At 45.0% G+C, this 21966-nt stretch overlaps 1 long non-coding RNA gene across 1 annotated transcript; it reads right to left on the bottom strand.

Moving 5' to 3' along the window:
* Nucleotides 1-823: 823 nt before the first annotated feature.
* On the bottom strand, nucleotides 824-16341 carry LOC115652735. Its single transcript, XR_004000718.1, has 3 exons — nucleotides 16136-16341; nucleotides 3861-3868; nucleotides 824-833 (listed from the first exon to the last, which is right to left on the bottom strand). It is a non-coding gene; the product is annotated as an uncharacterized LOC115652735 (long non-coding RNA).
* Nucleotides 16342-21966: the final 5625 nt, after the last annotated feature.

Genomic DNA, 21966 nt, shown 5'->3' with positions numbered 1-21966 from the left:
TAACTCAAAGAACTGCAGTTACTGTACAGCTAAGTAACCATTCCTTCCTTATCTGTAAAATGGAGATACTCCCCTACCTCAGAAGGACACTGAGGATAAAGCCTACAAGGAGTGAGGCACTTGGCTACTATGGTGATAAATTCATAGAATACCACCTCTACAACATTGCTTCTCCATCCCTGCAGAAACTTTTCCCCTACTAGTACTCCTTCCCCACTATATAATGCTCAGCTGTCTAGTTACATTAGCAGACCTTGTTGGTGTTAATAAGGAAAGCAGGATTGGGCCCTGCCTTCCTTAGGGAAATTCAGCCGTTTTAGGAGATTCTTTCAGATATGTTTTAAATACACAGAAGCCTTTGTTTCTTGAAGCAAGATAAGTCTTAACTCAAGAACAGGAGTCCAAAACATACGCCCTTAAAAGATTTTAGTTCATCAACAATTAAAGTGCCCACCGTACATCCTCACTGAGGCGCTGTCTGCTGGAAATTGCCCTCATCTACACTAGTAGCCTCAACATTTCCATATATCTTTATCTTACAACTAGTAAGAGGAAGTAATTGTAATTGAAGCCACATTTTAATGTTTTTTCAAATTGTGTTCTTTTCAGTCACCCTATCCACTACTTGATAAAGTCCTTACACTGTGTATATTTGTGACTTCAGTGATTCCCAGTAGTTTCTATGTAGTGTCTTTGGTTCATCTTTCCATTGCTGCTTCCGTTTCCCTTCCCAAAGTGATGTTTCCATTTTGTGAATAGGGACCCTCTGTAAGGAAAAAAGAGATCTGACCTGTGACTCTGATCTGTGTTCGGTTAGGTGATCTGGAGCCACTCTTCTGGAGCAGGTACTGTATAAGTTTTATCCTACATACATATATATACATCATATCATACATATAAGCCTCACCAATAAAGCAATAACCTGACAATTCAGCAATGGCATTATTAGAAATATTTAAAATTAAGGAGAATTATAATGCATTAGAGAAAAGGGTTAAGTGCAAGGCAGGTTATGCCTCATTCTCTATTATACTGACCCACATTTTGGACTAAAGCACTAACTGGAAAACCTGTCCACGTCACACAAACAGCCCCCACAGATAAGACAAAATTAATTTTTGATGCCAGGGTGAAGGTTTGGAAACACTCCAAGAGCCTTAGCCACACATCTTCCATTCAATTTAGTGTAAGGGTGTGGGAGTGGGGCCATGATTTCATAAAGTGCTCTTTATGAATCTCCTTTTCTCAGCCACAGTTACTGGCTGTTCCCCCAAATCATAATAAAGTGACTTGAGTTCATGCCATGATGACAGAAAAATCAAATGTAAAGGCCAATGCCAATTCTAAAATTCTTTCTGCCCGAAGCAAACTGCTCACAGAGGGGAGAGCCAGCCACAGAAGGGATTTAGACACTTTCAGCTCTTACAAAGATTGTTGTGAAAAGGAAAAGATAAATGTGTCCTCAGGAAATAATTCTTTCCAAGAGACCAGAGTAAGTTCTGCGAACTGTTCACTGACGTCCTCTTCTCTTTCATAAATTCATCCTCCTGAAAGTCCTTCTGAAGCAACAATAGTGCAAAGTCTTCAGTTTTAACATGTCTTATTGTGTCATTTGGCCCTGTCACAGTTTTAGGGATAACTGCACTTTTGACAACTCCCTCCCTTTCCCTGAGGGCTCTCACTTAAGAGGTGACAACTAGGAGCCTGAAACCTTAGGTGCCTGAAACCCTCAGGACTGGGGTTCATCTTGCAGTCCCTATGCACCTCATTGCAATTTCCACAGCAGGTCTGACTGAGGTACAGCACCTGCAGTTAGTCTTTCTCCAGGGGCTACAACAGTGTATACCAATTACCAACCAGCCTTCACAAAACAAAATACAATCGTTGGCAAGGTAAAAAGCCCTACAGCAAGGAAAGCCTATAGACATTCCTATCTGCATGCTATAAGCTTACCAGAGATCGCCCATCAGTATTATGGGGTTTTAGGAAGCTTAAGTCTTTCCAATCCTGCCACAAGTGTTGGAGCTTTCCCTTTGGACAGAAGGTCCTGTCCATTTGCTGAATCAAATGAAGATCCTGTGAGCAGTTTAAACTCAGCCTTTTTATGCCAAAAGCACTCTGATCTCTGGAAAATGCAGTTTGCATCAATATATGCACCCCTCTCTAAGGGCAATAACTCTGTGGGGGTATTTACAATTCAAGTGATTTGCCTTAATCATTTTTTTTTCCCCTCCACACACCACATGTTTTGGATCCTGGAGCATACAATCCCTGGCCCACAGTGATTCATAAACTTAATATAGTATGGCCCCCAACTATATTGTAGCATGACAGAGACAATGAAAGTGGTCTGTCCACTTGAGATTTTTCAAAGTAGTATGAAGGATTAGCACCGAAATTAATGAAACGTGCTTCCCCTAACACCTTGGGCCAACTAGGGAAGCAAACAACTGGCCAGTTCAGGCAGCTAGCAGGCCTGTTCCTTGATTAGAGCAGACGGGCATGCATCCTTTCATCATAACTGCAGAGCCTGTTCGAGCCTCTTGTCTTGGCTCCACTGCGGCAAGAAGCCCAGGAAAAGGGTTCAGGTGGGGTAGCAGCAACAGACCAGAGGGACTCAGTCATTTCTATGGTAGAATGCTGTCCATGCTGCAAGGCTGAGATCTCGCCTGGAGGAAGGGGAGAATGTGAGTAGCCCTCTCACGCTTGGAGATCATTCAGTTCTGCTGTTTTGATCAAATCCAGTCTGGAATGAATGAGTGAGTGAGCTTTAAGGAAGAGTGCTGCCCACCACCAAAAAAACCTTCCATATTCTGCACTTCCTCTAACTCTCCCTAGTCTCCTCCTTGCTAACTATTGTTCTGACATTAGTGCTGGCCTATGACTGAGAATGTTCCTTGGAGGACAGTGGATCTATGACCGTTCAGAGTATGAGTATTGCTAACACGTGGATACCAACAGGTCCTGTTCAATAAACACAAAGTTAAAAATAAACGGTCAAGTGCTTAGAGCATCTTATTAACTGAATGGAGACATTACTGAGGATGTTCCTTGTCTCATGAATGATGGCTGAAGGCTTATTAGTACTATTAGTGATACAAAGCAGCAATCTTTTGTGCAATGGCATTTTGGAGATAATCGGTTTGTGTACAATGGTTGAACTTTAAAGTGCATTTGTGGCAGAATGTATGAAAACTAACAGCTTTCAGAAAAGGAACACAACCTTACTATTAATTAAATGCAATGGATAAACAGCACAAAAATAAAATTATACACTCTGGATGCGCTCTTTTTAATAGAGAATGCCATATTAAAATGTAGAGAAACTATATCTATCTAAATGACCTGAGATTTTAAGATTAGATATTTTTATGCATAAATGTGCCTGATGCAGAATATTGTACATTTGCTTAGTCACTACCACTTCAGGAAAAACAAAATTCTTGGCTCCCATCTGTTCCTTAGAGCTGATGTAGGTAATATATTAAAACTTCTCTCTAAGGGTCTTTTTCTTTTCTTTTCTTTTCTTTTTTTTTTTTAAAGTATTTAGAAAACGTTTACTTTTCTCCTCTCAGAGAGGTGTTGCAGATTCATCAATTAATCATTCAGAGCCTACCTGCTCTGCCAGACTGAAGAACCCTCCCTCTCATTGATGGGAACCTACTCATCTGAGTAGCTAGCGCTCACCACTTACCTGGGAATTAAATGGTCACACAGGAGAGAGAGAGTTCTGTAATTGTGCCACAAAGTATACAAAGAACACTGAGGACCATCTTGTTTTTAGTGATTCATTTGTTTTTCCAAGAGTAATATGGGGTAAAAATCTGGGGATTGGTCCTGCTTTGAGCAGGGTGTTGGACTAGATGACCTCCTGTGGTCCCTTCCAACCCTATGATTCTATTACACCACTTTATGCTGCTCTATGAAGGGATATATGCCAGGGTCATTGTCATACTGTCTGGAGTGGCTCACAAACATGACTGTCAACCCCAGGGCAGACCCCCCAAACTGGCTGTATGTTCTATAATTAGATTTCATGAACCCAGTAATAAGTGTGAACTCCTAAACCCCTATAACAGTCTTACCATGGAGTCACAGATTTGGGCATTCCAGTCTATCTTGCTATCCAGGCAAGCTGGACTATGTGGGAAACAGTCACTTTAGACCAGGGTTCTCAGACTTTTGTATGGGTGACCCCTACCACACAGCAAGCCTCTGAGTGAGACCCCCCCCACATTAAATATATTTTAAAAATATATTTAACACCATTATAAATGCTGGAGGCAAAACAGGGTTTGGGGTGGAGGCTGAAAGCTTGCAACCGCCCCCCATGTAATTACCTCATGACCCCCCTGAGGGGTCCTGACCCCCAGTTTGAGAACCCCTGCTTTATACCAAAAGTCACAATAATATTCAGGCAACTTCCAAAGGGTCAGTCATTTACCCCAGGTCATTTATATTCAGATCTCAAACTAGAGACTCAACCAATCCTGTGATAAACAAACTAACGATTTATTAACAAAGAGACGAAATGAGTTATTTACAAGGTTAAAACAGGAAACATAGATACACACACACACACACAAGTGAGTTACAGTCTTAGATTAAAGAAGTATTGCAAGGCACCTCCTCCATCTCTTTAGGATTAGAGCGCACACACACTCTCACACCCCCGGTAGAGGTGAGTCCTGGAGTAAATCAGCCCCACTATGGACAGCAATTGTCTTTCCACTCTGTGTTTATCTGTATTTTCAAAGCGGGCCTCAGGGCAGGCCCAATGAGTGCTCCTCCACCAAACAAATGAAACAAATTCCCAAACACAAAATAAAGGGGGTTCCCTTTTCATGGGTGGGGGTGGTTTAGTGGCCTTGGGGTGTCAGTCCTTTCCCTAAACAGACTTTCAATTTGGTTGTTTCCCCTGTAGGGAGGGGAGCAGATTCTCACCAGGGAGAAGCCAATCTCCCTGTTGTCACAAGCCATACAGCGGCTTGTCTCTCCTCCTCCTCTCTCACCAGAAAGAGGGGAGGAGGCTAAGGTCTCAAGCACTCCTTAATTTGACTCAGTTGTCCTTAGTTGACCAGAGGTCATTTCTTCTTAGCTTATAGGGAAAAGGGCTTTATCATTCTAGTGTAATATACCTGCCTTCCACCACTCTCCTGCAGCTGTCCAGCCAGACTTTGTCACAAATATTATCTGTCCTTTAGGGTTCACCCATGCCAAGCAGCATGGGGATCTCTTGCTTATATTTAGGAATCTTTGCCCCTGCAAGCCCAAACACCAGAAAGAGACCCCTGTTTCTCCTTGTCAGGCATTTTTATCCCCTTCACCCCAGAATCCAAGCTGATGGGATGAGTTCCTGTGCAGGTTTCCCCTTCCTGGAGAGAGTGAGGAATGCAATCATGCTACACAATATCTTGTTTGCTTTCAATGGGCCATCTTGTGTGCAGGATGAGCACTATACCTTAATTAATGCTTCTTTTCCTGTTTGGTGAGTTACACAATAACAGGGGTTTACAATGCAAACACTCAATATAACTTTATACCAGTGGGAAACAGATATTTTAAGTAAGATGAATATACACAGCATCCTACAAGCAATCCTTAAAGCCTAAGCACTTTCTTATAACACTAATATCTTTTTTAATGACACTAACCTGCAGGTGAGCCAGACTAGTTCCCCGCTATGCATTTGTCAGTGTTCTGTGAGGCTCTGGGCCTGGGCATCAGTTGGCACCTAGTCTGCCAGAATCACAGCCATATGTTCTTTGTAGAGATTAACCCAGGTCTTCTAGTTTAGTATTCTGCTGATGCTGTAAAGCACCTTGTTAATGTTGTTCAAACTAGTGCAGTTGAAGTCACCTTGTATGAGACACTGAAGATTAATAAAGCATTTTTGGTGAAAGGTGCTCTGATATCACAGTGATGGATGACCTTATAAAAAGCTATCTAGATAAAATTATAGTGAATTATATGAAAGGGCACAATCTGGCACTTTATTATAAAGAAAAAGTAAAAGAAGCACTCTGTAAAATCAAGATGGAAGGTAATTTTACAGGGTAATCAAGATTCAAAACACAGAGGATTCCCCTTTAGGCAAAAAGTTAAAGTTCCCCCCCAAAAAATACCCACAAGGAATAAACCTCCCTCTTAGCCTAGGGAAAATTTACAAACTAAAACAAAAGATAATCTAATGCATTTCCTTCCTATTACTTACAATTTGTAATCTTAGATGTTTAGCTCAGGTATGGCGTTAGTAGATTTATTCTCGCTGTCCCGGAGAGAACACATAAAGAGAGCACAAAACAAAAACCTTCCCCCACAGATTTTAAAATATCTTCTCCCCTTATTGGTCCTTTTGGTCAGGTGCCAACCAGGTTATTTGAGCTTCTTAACCCTTTACAGATAAAGGACGGATTTTATGCTACCCTTAGCTGTATGTTTATGACAACTTGTGTGAATGGAAGTGGAACGGGCCTAATATAACTGTTTACCATCTTTACTATCTTCTGTGTATTTTCTTACAAAAATCTGTTGCTCTCTGAGAAATGTAAGCCCCATTCAGATTCCCAGTATATACTATTTGGAAAGAAAGGCATTTGTTTAATTAAGCTTTTCAGCATTTATTTTCTTTCTACTCACTTCCAAAAGACTTTGACTGCTGTACACTCCATAGCCTATAACACAGTCCCTTCCACCTATATACAATCCCACTGTTGCCAGCACACAATACTGCTACTAAAACAATACTGTATGAATAGACACTTGTTATTCAACAAATGTCCCAGCTTCCCTCCATTTTTAAAAGCTCCAGGTAACCGAACATAAATTCTACAGTAGACTGAGATGTCTCTCTGTCACAGACATTTAAATTACATTCATCTCAGATTGCTGGTAATAGCTCCCCAGTCATTTCCTCTACCATGGCCAATTTAAACATAAGCTTTTCCCACACAGATTGGCTATTCTAACTCTCTTTTCATACTGCTGCCCCTTATCATTTTATGGGGGGGTAGGGCTGGTATTAACGAGTAATGTTTTACTGCTCTTGGGGTGCTTGGGCTCTAGTAGGTCTCAGAGTTCAACCTCCTGTGCAGCATTACAGTGGGTGGCATTACACGACTCCTGAAATGTTTATTAATTGTATTGACAAACCACAGATCTGTGGTTATTTTTATTACAGCAGATCCTAGAAGAACCCATCAGGGATCATTGACCTATGGTAGGAGACTCTGTACAAATACAAAGTTGATTCCTGCTTTGAAGTCTTACCATAGAGGCTGACTCCTTGAATTAAAGAATTAGCAGGCGCTTAGCACCCACCCGCAGCCAGCTCCCCCAAAACTCCCAGTGCTTCCTGCCCACTGCTGGCCCCCCCGACAAAAGCAATCAGCTATTCTGCAGTGTGCAGGAGGCTCTGGGAGTAGGGAGGACAATGCGTGCTCAGGGAAGCGGGCAGAACTAGGTGAGAAGACATGGGGAGAGGTGGGAAGAGGCAGGGAATGGGTGGGGAGATGGGGGTGGGGCCTGGAGCAGAGCAGAGGTTTGAGCACCCCATGGGCTCAGAGGAAGCTAGTGCCTATGAGGCTTACTCTCTTGGTTTCTAACCAGATGAATGAAACAAACAGATGAGAGCAGGAAAGGGGAAATGAAACAGTGAAAGAAGCACATTTTTTCATCCTAAGCAGTAGTTTCAGCTCGCACTCTGTCTAACCATGATCAGGCTGTCAGGGTTTTAGCAAAGATGAGCCTTGGGAGAGATCTGAGGACAGATAAAGTAGTAGCTTTACTGATTTCCTCATACCCCTATGAGTTTTCCATATGAACACAGGGCAGCCTGGGAGAAAGCCAGATGGTGTTTGAAGGAGAATGATGGGAGCTTTGCAAAGTGAAAGTGGGGGTTGTTGTAATGATATGTTCATACAGCAACGGAGACACAGTAAGCAATTTATCTTAAAGATAGGGAAATGTGGATGAATGAAAAAATGCCTGGTCTCACTTTATATTCAGGGCAAATGAGGAACATAAGGAAAAGATGTGATATGTCTGGTAAAGATAGCACCAGCATATAATGAATATTAAGGAGAAATTATATATTCTTTAAACTATAAGAAAATGTCATTTAATATTGATTTTTGAAACTCCATACTTAGATAAGATCTTATGACATTTTCACCATGATTTATATAGACGATGGAGGTAATTCAAAGACATTTAGTCAAACTAAGGGACATTAAAATCTTCAACGGAGGAAAGATATGCAGGATTTTTCATCTCTCAAAACAATCTGTTAAAATGTTCAGAAGGAGGTCACTTCCGTATGTGCTTGTATTAAGGTTATACACACTTGATGACTTAAGCCTATGTGTGGGTACGACGTCACTAAGTGTATGTGTAAGGTGACATTAGCAATATCTATTGTACAAAGGGAGAGGATCTTGAAAAACTTGGCATTCCAAGAAACACAAGTTAAGAAGTTTCTCTAAATAATCCAAACATTCTGAGTCTTCCAAAACATCCCAGGAAGTGTTTTTAAAACAATCTGTTTAGTAAGACTTGCAGTAATTCCTGCTTCCATTCTGATAGCCTATGCTTGAACAAGTATTCTTCTGGTATTTCACCAAATTTGTATCTGAGACTGATCAAACTCCAGGAGTGCAGAGAATGTGTAAAATTTAAAAATCAAGAACTAATTAATCAGATGGCAGTACCTGAACTCACTGGTGAATAAAATTAAGATATCAATTAATGAGTCATTGCTATGCTTTCTATATGTAATGTAATTGTGGTGGGCTGGTTGCTCCACATAGGTAGATGGAGGATTAAAGCAGCCCTCAGGGAGGCTGTACAAAACTCAGCTAGTGGGAGGAGGGCTTGTAGAGAGCCAATCAGGAGAAGGTTTGTTGGAGCAGCCAATCAGGAGTGGGGAGGGCCATATAAGAAGGGCTGCTCAACAGAGCAGAGTCAGTCTCTCTCTGGAGTGTAAGGGAGAAGGAATGGCTGCCTTAGTGTAGTATGTTAGCGTGAGGAGGTCAGGGTCAGGGTATCAATAGGGAGCTCCAGCCTAAGGACTGCCAGACTGAGGACCCTGATATAAAGGGCTGGGAAAGTGATAGGGCTGTGGGGAAGTGGCCTAGGAAAATAGGTGGTGGGAGTTAGAGGAGCAGCAGCACATAGCTGCTGGCTATAGGGTCCCTGGGTTGGGGCCTGGAGTAGCAGGTGGCCCTGTTCCTTCCCTGCCACCTACCACAATGAGTGTGGTCAGTAGTTGGACTGCAATTTACCCCTGGAGGTGAGGGGTTAGACCACAGGCTGCAGCAGCAAGTAGATGGACAAAAGACAGCAGGTTCCCCCGGAAGGGGAGAAAGTGGAGTGGGCGCTGTGCCCAGAAAAGGGTGCTGTGGTCTGGGGGGAGGCGATGCAGATTTTAGAGGTGGAGCAGAACTGATAGCGATGAGACACCACTGGAGGAAGGTGCACTGGCAACTAAGAGCTAATTCCTAGCATGACCAGCAGGAGGTGCCAAGGTGGTGAGTCACACTCTGTCATAGTGATACAGATATAGATATTATTGCTTTCAACATGCAAACATGCCTGATCTTCCTGTGCACCTCTTCTTGTTGAAATGCTGCCAACTTTTGAGATTTTGATTGTTAATATTGTGATTTCTGGTGTTTTTCTGAAAACACCACTTCCTGGCAGCATGAGAAGCTCAGCTTTTTTTAAGGGGCATTTCTGTGACCCAGTAACCTCTTGGTGGCAACTAGCAGAGGGCACAGGGAGCTGGCAGGGAGGGGCATAGGGCTTAATTTGTGCCAGGGAGGAACTCAGGCACCTCTAGGCTTGGCAGTTCGTAGTCCTGGAAACTCTGAGCTTGCTTCATTATGAATGTAAAATAATTGCTTGAGTCCTGGCACCTAATTGCTTGAGCCCCAGAAGTATTTTCATTACAAATTAAGCCCCTGGAGGCATACACTTTACAGGGATCCCTGGGTCAAATATATGAACGATAATTTTCCAAAAGGTGGAATGTAAGGTTTCTACTGAGAGCCAGTAGCCCATTGGTCATCATGTGACATACAAGTATGGAGAATATTTAAGAAGTATGTATCTACACTGGAAATTATATTCTTAGTACCTTGAAGTTAAAGACAGATCACTAGGAGGTGACTTGCCTTGGACGGAGTCTGTTCAGGCAGCGGGTAGTAGATGCTTCTCTCTCTCTGTTCTTTGTGTGTTGTTTCTCACAATGTCAATATTTGCGTACTGAGATACCATTTAATCAAGATTGTGAAATTGACAAAAGATCAGAAGGAATATACAGCAGGAAGGTTGTCCAGTTTGAGTAAATATGAAGGCTTTTTTGGTGTGTGTGTATATATGTGTATTATATATATATGGATGCAAAAAGAATACTGTGTGCCTTTTATCTAGGGTACAAGCTGGTAGCATATTTGGTCTCATGAAAAAAGGATCACATCCAGGCTTGGTTGAAAAATGCTGGAAGGCCTCTGGGTCCACTCTGCTCTATATGTAGGCTTGGCAGAAATTACTTTTTTTAAATTTTGACAGATAATATTGATTACTGTCTATACTTGTTCATTAGCCTGATCGTTTATGAGCTGATCCCCCCAAGATGGTTAGGTAAAAATAGCAAAAACTGTATGACCCTTTCATAAGCTGACCCTGTATTTCTGAGGTTGGCACCCTAATGAGCCAGGAGCCAAAGTTTAAGCCGCTAGTAGGCCTGGACTTTTTGTTTACCTGGAGCATCTGCAGGCATGGAGCCCCTCAGCTCCCTGTGTCCATAGTCTGCCATTCCCAGCCAACGGGAGCTGCAGCAAACCGTGGCCACAGGGAGCCGAAGGGCTCCATGCCTGCAGACGCTCCAGGTAAACAAAATGACAATGTATTAGATATTCAATTCAATGATTACATAGAGTCTAAAATAATCAAATTTCGGTGTAGACCTGTTTATAAGCCGACCCCTGCACTTTGTATCACCTTTTTTACCAAAAATATTTGGCTTATGACAAAGTATAAATGGTATTTTGAAGCATTTTTTAAAATTCTTATCGATTTACATTTTTAGTTACGCAGAATTATGGGTTTTATTTGTATTGATTTAAATGTTCACAGTTGTGGGAAATTCTGAATTATTTAATGACAGACACTGAGATTCCAAAAGTTAAAGCTTCATAACAATTAAAACACAAACTGCCAACATCATATTTCCAAATATTCACAGTAAATATCTTTAAACTCTTGAGTTTTCAAGCAGCATTTTTCTTATTTTGACTATCTGTAAACTTGTTTGTGTGTGAACGGTGAAATTGCCATTTACCAACATTAACTGATGATCTAATTCTTCCAAGTCTATGCATATGAAATGAAAGTATCTAGTTAAGCCTAGGTTCTAGAATGCATCTTAGATTTTATTTTACACATTTGTTTCCAACACTTCTACTTGCTACCATTTAAATATATTGTCTTTATTAAATATGCTTATAGTAATATCGAAATTATCTAAATGTTGTGTTAAATGGAGTGGTGATCTGAGGTGAATCTGGTAAAACGGTATGTAGTCATAAGTGCTAGCATTGCGGGGGGTGCTACTGCACCCCCTCCCACCCGACTTGAAGTGGTTACTATTATATTTCTGGGGTTACAGTTTGGTTCAATGGCTGTCAGCGCCCCCACTACAGAAATTGTTCCAGCACCCCTGTATGTACTACTTCTTTGGGAGTAGTAAATCTGTGAATACTGTGACCATCCAGTGGACCGGGGGCTGGACACTCTCTAGGGAGATGCTTGGAGGGCTCAGGAGGTCGGAATGTATCCCTCTCTAACTTTCAGAGGGACAGCAGCGCCTGCATAGGCTGAGAGAGGAATGCTTGTGTTGCCAGAGGGGTCAGAGAGCTGACCCATACCAGATGCACACAAGGGTTCCTCATGCTCTGGGCGGATGATATTAAGATGTCTCACAAACCTGGGTACCCTTGAGAAGCATCACAGTTTCTAGCCCTAACAATTGTGGCAAAATGCCTGAACATGAGAACTGAGCACACCCAAAATGAGGGGATTTTTTTTGTTGGCATTTTAATTTTTTTGACAACTTGAAAAGTCAACAAAACTCATTTTGGGTCTGTACAGTGACAGTGATCTCACTCCGGTACAGAGGAGGTTAACTCACCCTGTTGGGTGCAGGGAACCTCATCTTCCCCCCCCTCCCCCTTTGCAGGGCAGGACAGGAAGTATAAAAGCAGAGCACAGGAGCTCAGTTGTTGGGGCTAAACCAGGGGAGGAGGCAGACATCCTTCCCAGGGAGCTGAGCCACCAGCAGAGTCTGCAACCAGCAGTGTGGAGAAAATGCAAGACACCACCCGGGAGGTGGATGGAGGGAGTGAAAGAAAGACCACCCAACAGTGACACTGGGAGCCAGGCAACAGAGCAGCCCCACCAAGAACCGGTAGAAAGTAGCCCATGGAAATAAGGCTGTGACCCCATGTTTCCCCTGCCGACTCTGTGACTGGTCTGCCCATCACTTCAAGGGCCCTGGGCTGGGACCCAGTGGAGCAAGGTGGGCTGGGGTCCCCCTAACCATGGCCCATAGGCAGGTCTGGAGGTGCACAAAACTTTAGGCTAGAGACACTGACTGTTTGCTCAGTCCTCAACCAAGTGGCCCAAGCCATGGACTGTTCCTGGCTCAGCCCTCGTCCTGGAAGGTCGGAGCTATAAACAGGAGGCCGGAGCCAAAGACTGTTTCAGGGCTCAGCCCGTGCAGGAAGCCTGAGCCCCAGATGGAGTTGCTTAATCTGCACTCTCTCCTCCGGAAAGTCTGAGCTATAGACTTCAGCTGAACAGCTCCCTACCTGGAGGCCAGAGCCATCAACCACAATTGTTTACTATGGAGGCCTGATAGAGAAACTGTTTAATCACAGCCCCCACCTAGAAGGCCAGGGCACAGATGGCTTGACTGCACAGTCCTCAGCCAAGAGGTTGGAGCTGTAGACTACCCATTTATTTGCTGGAACCTCACCTAGGAGGTTTTACCTGCCATTTGCACAGTTGTGTGAAAGTTACTGGTGGCCCCCCTTAACAGCTTACAAGCAGCCAGTTGGGGGAAGCAGAAGCCTCACGGACACATACCCTGAACTTTTGAAGCAGAGAAAACTTGCTTCAAAGCAGTTTTTACTAATCAGATAACAGAGTGTGGGGTTTGACACCTACCAATCAAGTGTTAACACGCAAGGGTCTTTGTCTAAAAGTATATAAAAGGCTTGTGAAATTTGTATGGAACAGAGTCTTTTGTACCAAGGTACAGGGCTCTCCTTTCTTCTGCAGAATAAAGCATCTTTTCCTTATCCCTGTCAGGCTGTTCTTGGCTCTCAGCTAGGCAGATCTGGTATTTCGGTAACAGTTTCACAATCACCAGCAAGGCTGCCTGACAGCTTTGTCCAGTGAGCACCCCGATCCCCTGACGCTGCCACAAGAGGCAACCAGGCCCTGAGCTGCAGAACATTACAGGGGCAAACAAAACCTTCCATTCTGACAGATAGTTTTGTTTGTATTTCAACCATTTTACAATGTTTACTTCTCTCTTTAAAATCATAAAGGAAATTTTGCAGTGGTGGGATGGGCGGGATGGGCATGTCCCAGAAACCTTATTTATTGTCTCAGATGGGATCATACTCAGGGCAGGTAGCCCCTTCCACTGCTCATGATGCTACAGCTACACACCTATTTTCTAGCTCTGATCAAGCTAGCATGGGTGTGTCGCCTCAAATTGGAATTTGCACCTTCCGGCTCTAGTGCAGACACACCCTTAGGCATGTGACTTGTCATTCCCACCTGACTAAAGGGATATGGAAGGGCTCTCTAGAAAGAGATGATATATAGTGTCATTTGAGCACTTCTGAGATAAGAGGCCTAGGAACAGCCTTTGGGAGGAATTCTTAAGCTGAATTTTTGTTTCTTTGTTAATAAAACCAAACCCTAGAAGGTGGTGAGATTTTGGGCTCTATGAAGAGTTATTTAGTTTTACAGCAGTCTGTGAAAGGCTCCACAGATAGTTACAGGACTCATGATTGGTTCATGAATTATCCACAGAGAGAGAACAATATTGCAAAGACTTATTGACAAAACAGTTTGAGCAGTTGCATCTAACATAACAAGATGAAGACCCAAGATTGAGCTAGAGGTTTAGAAAAATCCCCTAGGAGCTGAATCCCCAGCACTTCTGTTCAGCTCACAGGCTTCAGAGAAAAGAATTTATAATGATGCAAAAAAACAATATTCCCTTTTCCAAAGCACAAATTTACAGATCCCTGTGAGACACAAAACTATACAAAACCAGATGCTTCCTTACGTTGGTATGCCAGACATATCACCATCCAAAGAGAACCTCTGAACAGCTGGGGTTCAGTGTGTACTTTATGATCCTCCTTTTTTTAAAAAAAATTTGAAATATTGGCATTGGGTGAGACTTTTCAAGTGTCTTGGACATTTAGAAACTCAGCTCCCAATCAGTGTCTCCACTAGGTGCCTGATCCCCTTAGAAACCTGTGGAAAATCTCAGTCCCTGTGTTTAGAGGCCAGTGACCCATGCTAATCCACTTGAAAGATAAAAATGATCAACCTGTCCTGGTAAATCAAAAGCAGACCCTTCTCTGCTCTAATGTCTATTCAGCTCAGTGGGAGTTTTTCCGTTGACCTGATTCTTACTCTGGTCCTGCTATTTTAACAGTTCCTCAGCATTGGCCTAGCTGTACTCCCAGTGAAATCACTGGGAGATTTTACCCAGCGGCAGCTCTAGGCATTTTGCTGCCCCAAGCACGGCAGGCAGGCTGCCTTTGGCAGCTTGCCTGCACCGCTGAAGGCAGCCTGCCTGCCGTCCTTGTGGCAACTGGCAGAGCGCCCCCAGTGGCTTGCCATCCCAAGCACACGCTTGGTGTGCTGGTGCCTGGAGCCGCCCCTGATTTTTACCAGTGACTTCTCAGGGAGCAGGCCACTTCCATGGATTTGTTTTTTTATTTTCACTCTTCCATTTTTCTCTTCTGTTGTGTTGCTGCTGTTTTCCCATTTTTATGGCAAGTGCAGAACTTGTACGTTACTGGCGTAGGGGTGCATTGTTCCGCTGTGCTGTTTGTCAGACTGTAAAAAGATCGTTTAAACCATGTTTTGCATCTCCAGCAGAACTGAATTGGCTCTGAAATCTGCCTGTAAAATATGTGCTCCAGCAATTCCCTACAGCTTAACTGACTATGTTCTGCATTCCCAATACCATTACTCCTTCGTTAAAATAACAAGTAGTAACTGGCAAGCACTTCTTATCATTATGTAAACAAATGTTCATTTAGGAAAATAAAGCAAACTCTCCCCCCCCCCTTTTTTTTTAAGCAGCCACAAATCTGTATCTAACAATCAAAGCTGTACAGCTTTCAGAAGGACTGTTTTCAGACAGGGCACCATGACAATGGGAATATTTACTGTCCTGGGCACCAGCAATAACTTCAGTAGCTGCTTCTACCATTAGAATAAGAGGTACTGTGCTCCCACACCCCCAGCAGAGCAACAAGTGGTGAGTTCCTAACAGTGTCTGGTGTAGCGATAGAATGCACTTCTGATGCTAGAGGAAAATAGCTCCCCTTGTGCACATCAGTAGCCAATGCTCAACCCATTGACAATGGGACCCCAGCATGAGCAAGGTAAATATGTACTGAGAAATAAGCAGAGGCAGAACTAGGAACTACCAGCCTTTACATTGACAGAGGAGGGCATGCAAACATATCATGTACCTACAGAGTGGATTTGTCAGGGGCCATGCATCTCAGAAGCAAGTCTGCTAAGCGAGAGCCTCACCCTCTGCACCACCACACGGCAAAGTCAGCTGAGGGAACTGCAGCTAATAACCTAACACCCAATGGAGGGTGGGAGACCTGCTGACTCAGCAATGTCAGATGACTAGTGACAGAGTGCTGGCTGGACTTCACTTGCTACACAGATTCCTGTACCTGTCCCCCCTTTGAGCAGCTAGTTGTTAGGCCTGCTGCTGCCTAGATCCCTGAGACCAAGTCCCTGGTTCTTGCTACCCTACTTCCTCCCTACTCCTGTTGACATGCATGGTTCCTACTGTGACGGGTTGGGTCACAGAAACTCCCTCAAGACTATCACTAGATGTGCTGGGATACCACTGAGAACAAACCCCCACTGCCAGAGAAGACTTCCCTCCAATCCCATCTTGCTGAGTTAGACACTCCAGTCAGCTACAGCACAGACCAAGAGGTTGGGCCGTGCCCCCTGCAGTTCACTGAAACTGAGATCCACTCATCTCAGGGGCTTTTTAGTCAACAGAGATTTTTCCTAGCACCCAGTATCCCATTTTCCCTGCCAGCCTGGTACTTCAGAACCCTGCCTTGTTGAGCCAGACATGCTAGAGTGCTGCAAACAGAGAGCCAGGTCTGAACCATGTCCCTCAAAGCTGCAGGCTTTAACTGAAAACCACTTAGCAGGTATTCCTGTCTCCAGCACTCAGTTACGCAGTTCCCAAACCCCAGATAGATCCATTTTATTCTGTATAAAGCATATACAGCGTAAACTCCAAGTGTCCACCCTTTATAACACTGACAGAGAGAGATGCACAGCTGTTTGCTGCCCCAGGTATTAATTACTTTGGGTTAATTAATAAACCAAAAAGTGATTTTTATTAAGTGTAAAAAGTAGGATTTAAGTGGTTCCAAGTAATAACAGACAGAACTAAGAAAGTTACCAAGCAAAATAAAACAAAACATGCAACTCAAAGCCTAATACATTAAGACAGCATTTACAAGTATGATCTCACCCTCAGAGATGGTCCAATTAGTCTGTGAAAGAAACTTGACTCCTTTCTAGTCTGGGCCTAATCCTTTCCCCTGTACAGTTCTTGTTAGCTAAGGTGGTAACTAGGGGATTTCTCATGACTGCAACCTCCTTTGTTCTGTTCCATCCCCTTATAGCTTTGGCACAAGGCAAGAATCTTTTGTGTCTCTGGATCCTCACCCCTCCTTCTAAATGGAAAAGCACCAGATTTAAGATGGATTCCAGTACCAGGTGACATGGTCATACATCTTGTGAGACCCCCTACTCTCCATTAGTTCTGGCCTGACTCACAGGAAATAGGAAGGCTTCCAAGTAAACAGGGCCATTTACAGCCAGTTGGCCTAGTTAATGGGAGCCATCAAGATTCCAAACCACCATTAATGGCCCACAGTTTGCATAATTACAATAAGGCCTCAGTTATATTTTGAATTTCTAGTTTCAGATACAAGAATGATACATTTATACAAATAGCATGACCATATTCAGTAGATTATAAGCTTTGTAATGATGCCTTACAAGAGACCTTTTGCTTGAAGTGTATCCCAGTTACATTATATTCATACTCATATGATTTTATGAAAATATGCTAATGGAGTGCAACATCACACTTCCTTCCTTGCTCTGACTCACGTTGCTGATTCCAGCTTGACCCTTAGTGTGATCTCTGGCTCCAACCATTGGGGAAGACTGCCTATTATGGGTCCTGATAGGCTGTGCAGCAGCTATGCAGCCTGATGCAGAGGATCCTTTCTTCCTCTGCCTTTCATTTGTCTCCTCTGTGCACCGACTGTGCCTTTCAGGCAGGGTCTCTCTCTAAACCGGGCTTTGCACCTCAAGAAAAAAAAATTTGAACTAGTCATGTCTGCCTCAGTCTTGCATCTACCATTACCAAGGGCTGCGAGAGGTATACATGGCTAATCAAGAAGGAATTTGGTTTGCCTTAATCATGGATAAGCTTCCACTGTTTGCAGGGCAGGTATGGAGACTGTGATCGAAGGGGACAGCCTTCCATGAAGAGGAAGGAAGCAAGTTCCCCAGTGCAAGTGGTCCCATCTATTGCTTGTTGGTCTCCTCATAATGCACTTTTTCTTAGATAAGGGTCTTTACCATTATACATTTCTTAGATAAGGGTCTTTACCATTATACCATTATACAGAAAATGGTTATTCTCACCTTCTGAGTTCAGATTGTCAGCAACACAAACATTGTTTATTGGGGAGTCTCCTCCGCTAAATACCAAGGATCTTGTTTTATTGAGTGTATGTAATCAGGCCACATGGTAATACTTATTATAGTTTTGGTTTTATCTCTTTTATGCTGTTATGAGCTCTGCCATAGCTAATATGCAGACTGTAGCAATATAGTTGGGCTGCTAGGACTGCATCGTGCAGTTCTAAAGCTTGGTCAGCACTTAGGATCCCTTGATTATTGTCCTCCAGTGAGACACTGCAATCATTTATATTAAAATGAAATCCCATGTTCTTCCATGGACATGGAAGATGATAAAACTTCAGCAGGGCTGGCACTATACAAGGGAAGAATATAATTTATAGGCCTGGGTGAGAGAGGAGCCTGAATATTAGCAGAATGATTATAACCCTACTAAGCCAGTAGGTTTCTGTGTCTAAGCCTAGTGGGAGGAATTCAGCCAAGTTCAGGGGGCCTATACAAGGCCTTGTGCAGTGCTGCAGTTCCACTTATGCCCTGCTTCAAGGGCTGAACCAGCACATAATTGGACTTGCTGCACATACCTAGGGTTACCATATTTGAACATTTAAAAAAGAGGACACTCCATGGGGGGGTGTTGGCCCCATCCACAGTCCACCTCTGTCCCCTCCCTGATCGGCCCCACCACCACACCCCTCCTCACTCCCTGGCCTGCTGCTGGCTTGTTGCATCTCTCCTCAGTCCCCCACCCATTGCTCACCATCTGCCACTCACCACCTCACTCCCCTGCCTGAAACTCCCGAAACCCCTGCCTGCCGCTGGCCCCTGCTTGCCTCCTCACCCACCTGCCGCTGGCTCCCTCACTGCTAGCCTCTTCAATCCCTGCTGTCCACCACTGGCCTTCTCACACCCCCATTTCCCCCACCCATGCCTGCTGCTGGCTTGCTGCCCGCCTCCTCACCCTCCTGCCCATTGCTGGATCACCCACTGCTCACCTCTTCACCCTCCCACCCACTTTGCTGACTCGCTGCTTGCCTCTTCACCACCCGCTGGCTCGCCTCTTCACCCTTCCCACCCACTGCTTGCCTCCTCACCCCTTCCCGCCCACCTGCTGCTGGCTCACTCGCCTCTTCAACCCCTGCTGTGTAGTAAAGGTACGTACACCTGTGATAACTTCAACATATAGCTAGTTCAGGTAACAAAAGTAGTGACGATGTGGCATCGAGGACTGCAGTGTGGGCTAGCAACCTGAGTCTGTGTGCCAAGGTCCCCAGCAGCCTTGTACTGGAGCAATTAGCCTGTGCTGAAGCCTGTGCCACCTCAACTTCATTGCTATTGTTACCTGTCTTATCTAGAGTAAAGTAGGGGTGATCAGACAGCAAATATGAAAAATAGGGACGGGGTGGGGGGTAATAGGAGTCTATATAAGATAAAGACTCAAAGATCGGGACTGTCACTTTAAAATCGGGACATCTGATCACCCTAGATTAAAGCTCACAAGTATGTCTCCCTGCACTATAATGACACCTTTAGTTTCTGGATAGACATATTGTGAGTGGAGCATAGGCATTTAACAGAATACACTGCAGAACAATTAATGGGATTTTCAAGTGTTGTAAAACTCTGCTCCTGTAAAACAATGGCAAAACTTGCGTTGACTGCAATGTTAAGCTGCACTCCTAAAAATCCCAATAGTGACAGAACATTTTTCATCACTTTTTCCTGTGCTTCAGGTTCTGTTGTTACTCATTAATTTTTCTTTCCATTTACTCTAAAGCATATCAGGCTAATTGGGGCTGGAGGAGATCTGCAAATACTTCAGAAAGAAATGAGGGAAAATCAGTATGAGGGTTTTTAACATTGTTTTTAATTTTCAGAACCAATCCAGTTGCCTGAAAAGTTTCAAGGAGAGGGGCTTCTGGTCCCCTACAGCCTGCTTGTGCCCGGAGACTAGCTTTTGTCGTGTCTGAAGAATATACTCTGGAAGGGCCTGAACAGTGGGGCGTTAATCCTTCCTAGGTTTGAGAAAGAGGCCAACAACCCTGCAAAACAATTATAATAATCTAGTCTGGCTTCCTGTGTAACACTGGTCTTGGAATTTCATCCAGTGATTGTTGCTGTGGTGGGAAACGTTCCCCTGCTATGTAAACCAAGTTCTCTACTTTGTAGTGATGTGAAATGACCCATGCACTAGGCCACGCACCACAGGTCTTCCACAAATGTAGAAGTACTGCTTCCGGTGCTTCATGTGAGTTACTGGGTCTTGCAGCTAGCCACATGACGGTTACAGTGTTTATTTTATCAGCCACTCCTGCAGTCTAAGTTGTAAATCCATGTCAGCAGAAGACTAGAGGTGCCACATAGAAGCAGTCTCACTCAGGAACCTCCCAGGTAACTGCTAATGACTCCACTTAAAGATCATAACTTATGCTGAAAACCTTACTTTATACAGAAATAAGGGAGGCCCTGATCCTGTAAACACTGAAATGTGAGTAACTTGACATATGTAAGTGGTCTCATTAAAGTTAATGGGACTACTCTGGTGTGTAAAAATACTACCTGCCTGTGGGATCAGGGTCTTTGTTATGCAGTGATTATTGTCACTTGGCTAGCTACAGCAAGCTATGTGTGCCTGAAACCCAGCTAGTGGAGGTGGTATAGGCTGAGAGAGAGGCTGCCTCTTTCCAGCCCTAGAGGCGGCAGGCGCTGCTGTGTCAGGCAGGGCTGGCACTAGGTTTTTTGCCGCCCCAAGCAAAAATTGTGGCTGCCCCCCATCCCAGCACTGGGCTCTCTTCCCCCCCCCCGCCACGTCCCACCTGCACCCCCTACCCCCCCAGCCCTGGGCTCTCTTCCCCATCTGCACCCCCTGCTGCACCAGCCCTGGGCTCTCTACCCCCACTCCCACACCCCCTGCCACCCCAGCCCTTGTCTCCCCCCCCCACAGTGCTGACTCTACCCGCTCCCCCCTCTCCTCCAGCCATCTGGCGCTGGCAGGGTCGGGGTAAGCAGTGGGGCTCCCAGACCACACCTCAACCCAGGGCTCTCTCTTCCCCCCGATGCTCCCACCCGCACCCCCTGCTGCCCCAGCCCTGGGCTCTCTACCCCCACTCTCACACCCCCTGCCACCCCAGCCCTTGTCTCCCCCCCCCACAGTGCTGACTCTACCCGCTCCCCCCTCTCCTCCAGCCATCTGGCGCTGGCAGGGTCGGGGTAAGCAGTGGGGCTCCCAGACCACACCTCAACCCAGGGTCCCTCCAGCCAGGGCTCCCGCCTCCAGGACCAGCCAGGACTGGGAGGACAGAGCTGGGGGACCGCCCCGGCAGGGGGCTGAGGAGCCAGGGCAGGGCAGCCCCAGAGGGAGCAGAGCCCCAGAGAGCGGGATGCGGGCCCTGCATGGCAGCGCCCCGTCCTCTATAGCCCCGCTGCTGCTTCTGGCCACCCTGCTGCCGTCCCTGGGTGGCTCAGGCTGCTTCACCCAGCCCTGGCTGCAGTGCTGGGGAGCGGCCGCCCTGCAGGACCTGCAGGCGGCTCTATGTGCCCCATGGGGCGGCCCCCAGCTCGAGTGTCCCCCGCTCAGACCCTGCCCGGCCCAGCTACGAGGTGCGTGCGCTCCTGTCCCATGATGCCAACTACAGCGGCCCCAGGGTGCCCCCCATGCACGACGTGCTGCTGCTGCCAGGGCCGGCTCTAGGCTTTTGCCTAGAAAATGCCTCCCTTGAAAATGTGCCACCCCAAGCACGTTCTTGGTTTGCAGGTGCCTTGAGCCAGCCCTGGTGTCAGGGCTCTGGCTGCATTAAACAGTTTGGAATTTTGGATAATGTGGCCTTGCCTCAGCCCTGATGCTACAGTACTCTCCAAAGGCATATCTGATCTCTAAAGATCTAGTCCATGTCTGACTTGCAGTTGGATGTCTAGCAATATTAGTTGTGTGGTATGCATATTTCA

This window comes from Gopherus evgoodei, chromosome 5, assembly GCF_007399415.2.
Source record: "Gopherus evgoodei ecotype Sinaloan lineage chromosome 5, rGopEvg1_v1.p, whole genome shotgun sequence".
Taxonomy (NCBI): Eukaryota; Metazoa; Chordata; order Testudines; family Testudinidae; genus Gopherus; species Gopherus evgoodei.
This window is presented reverse-complemented; position numbering and strand designations above follow the sequence as displayed.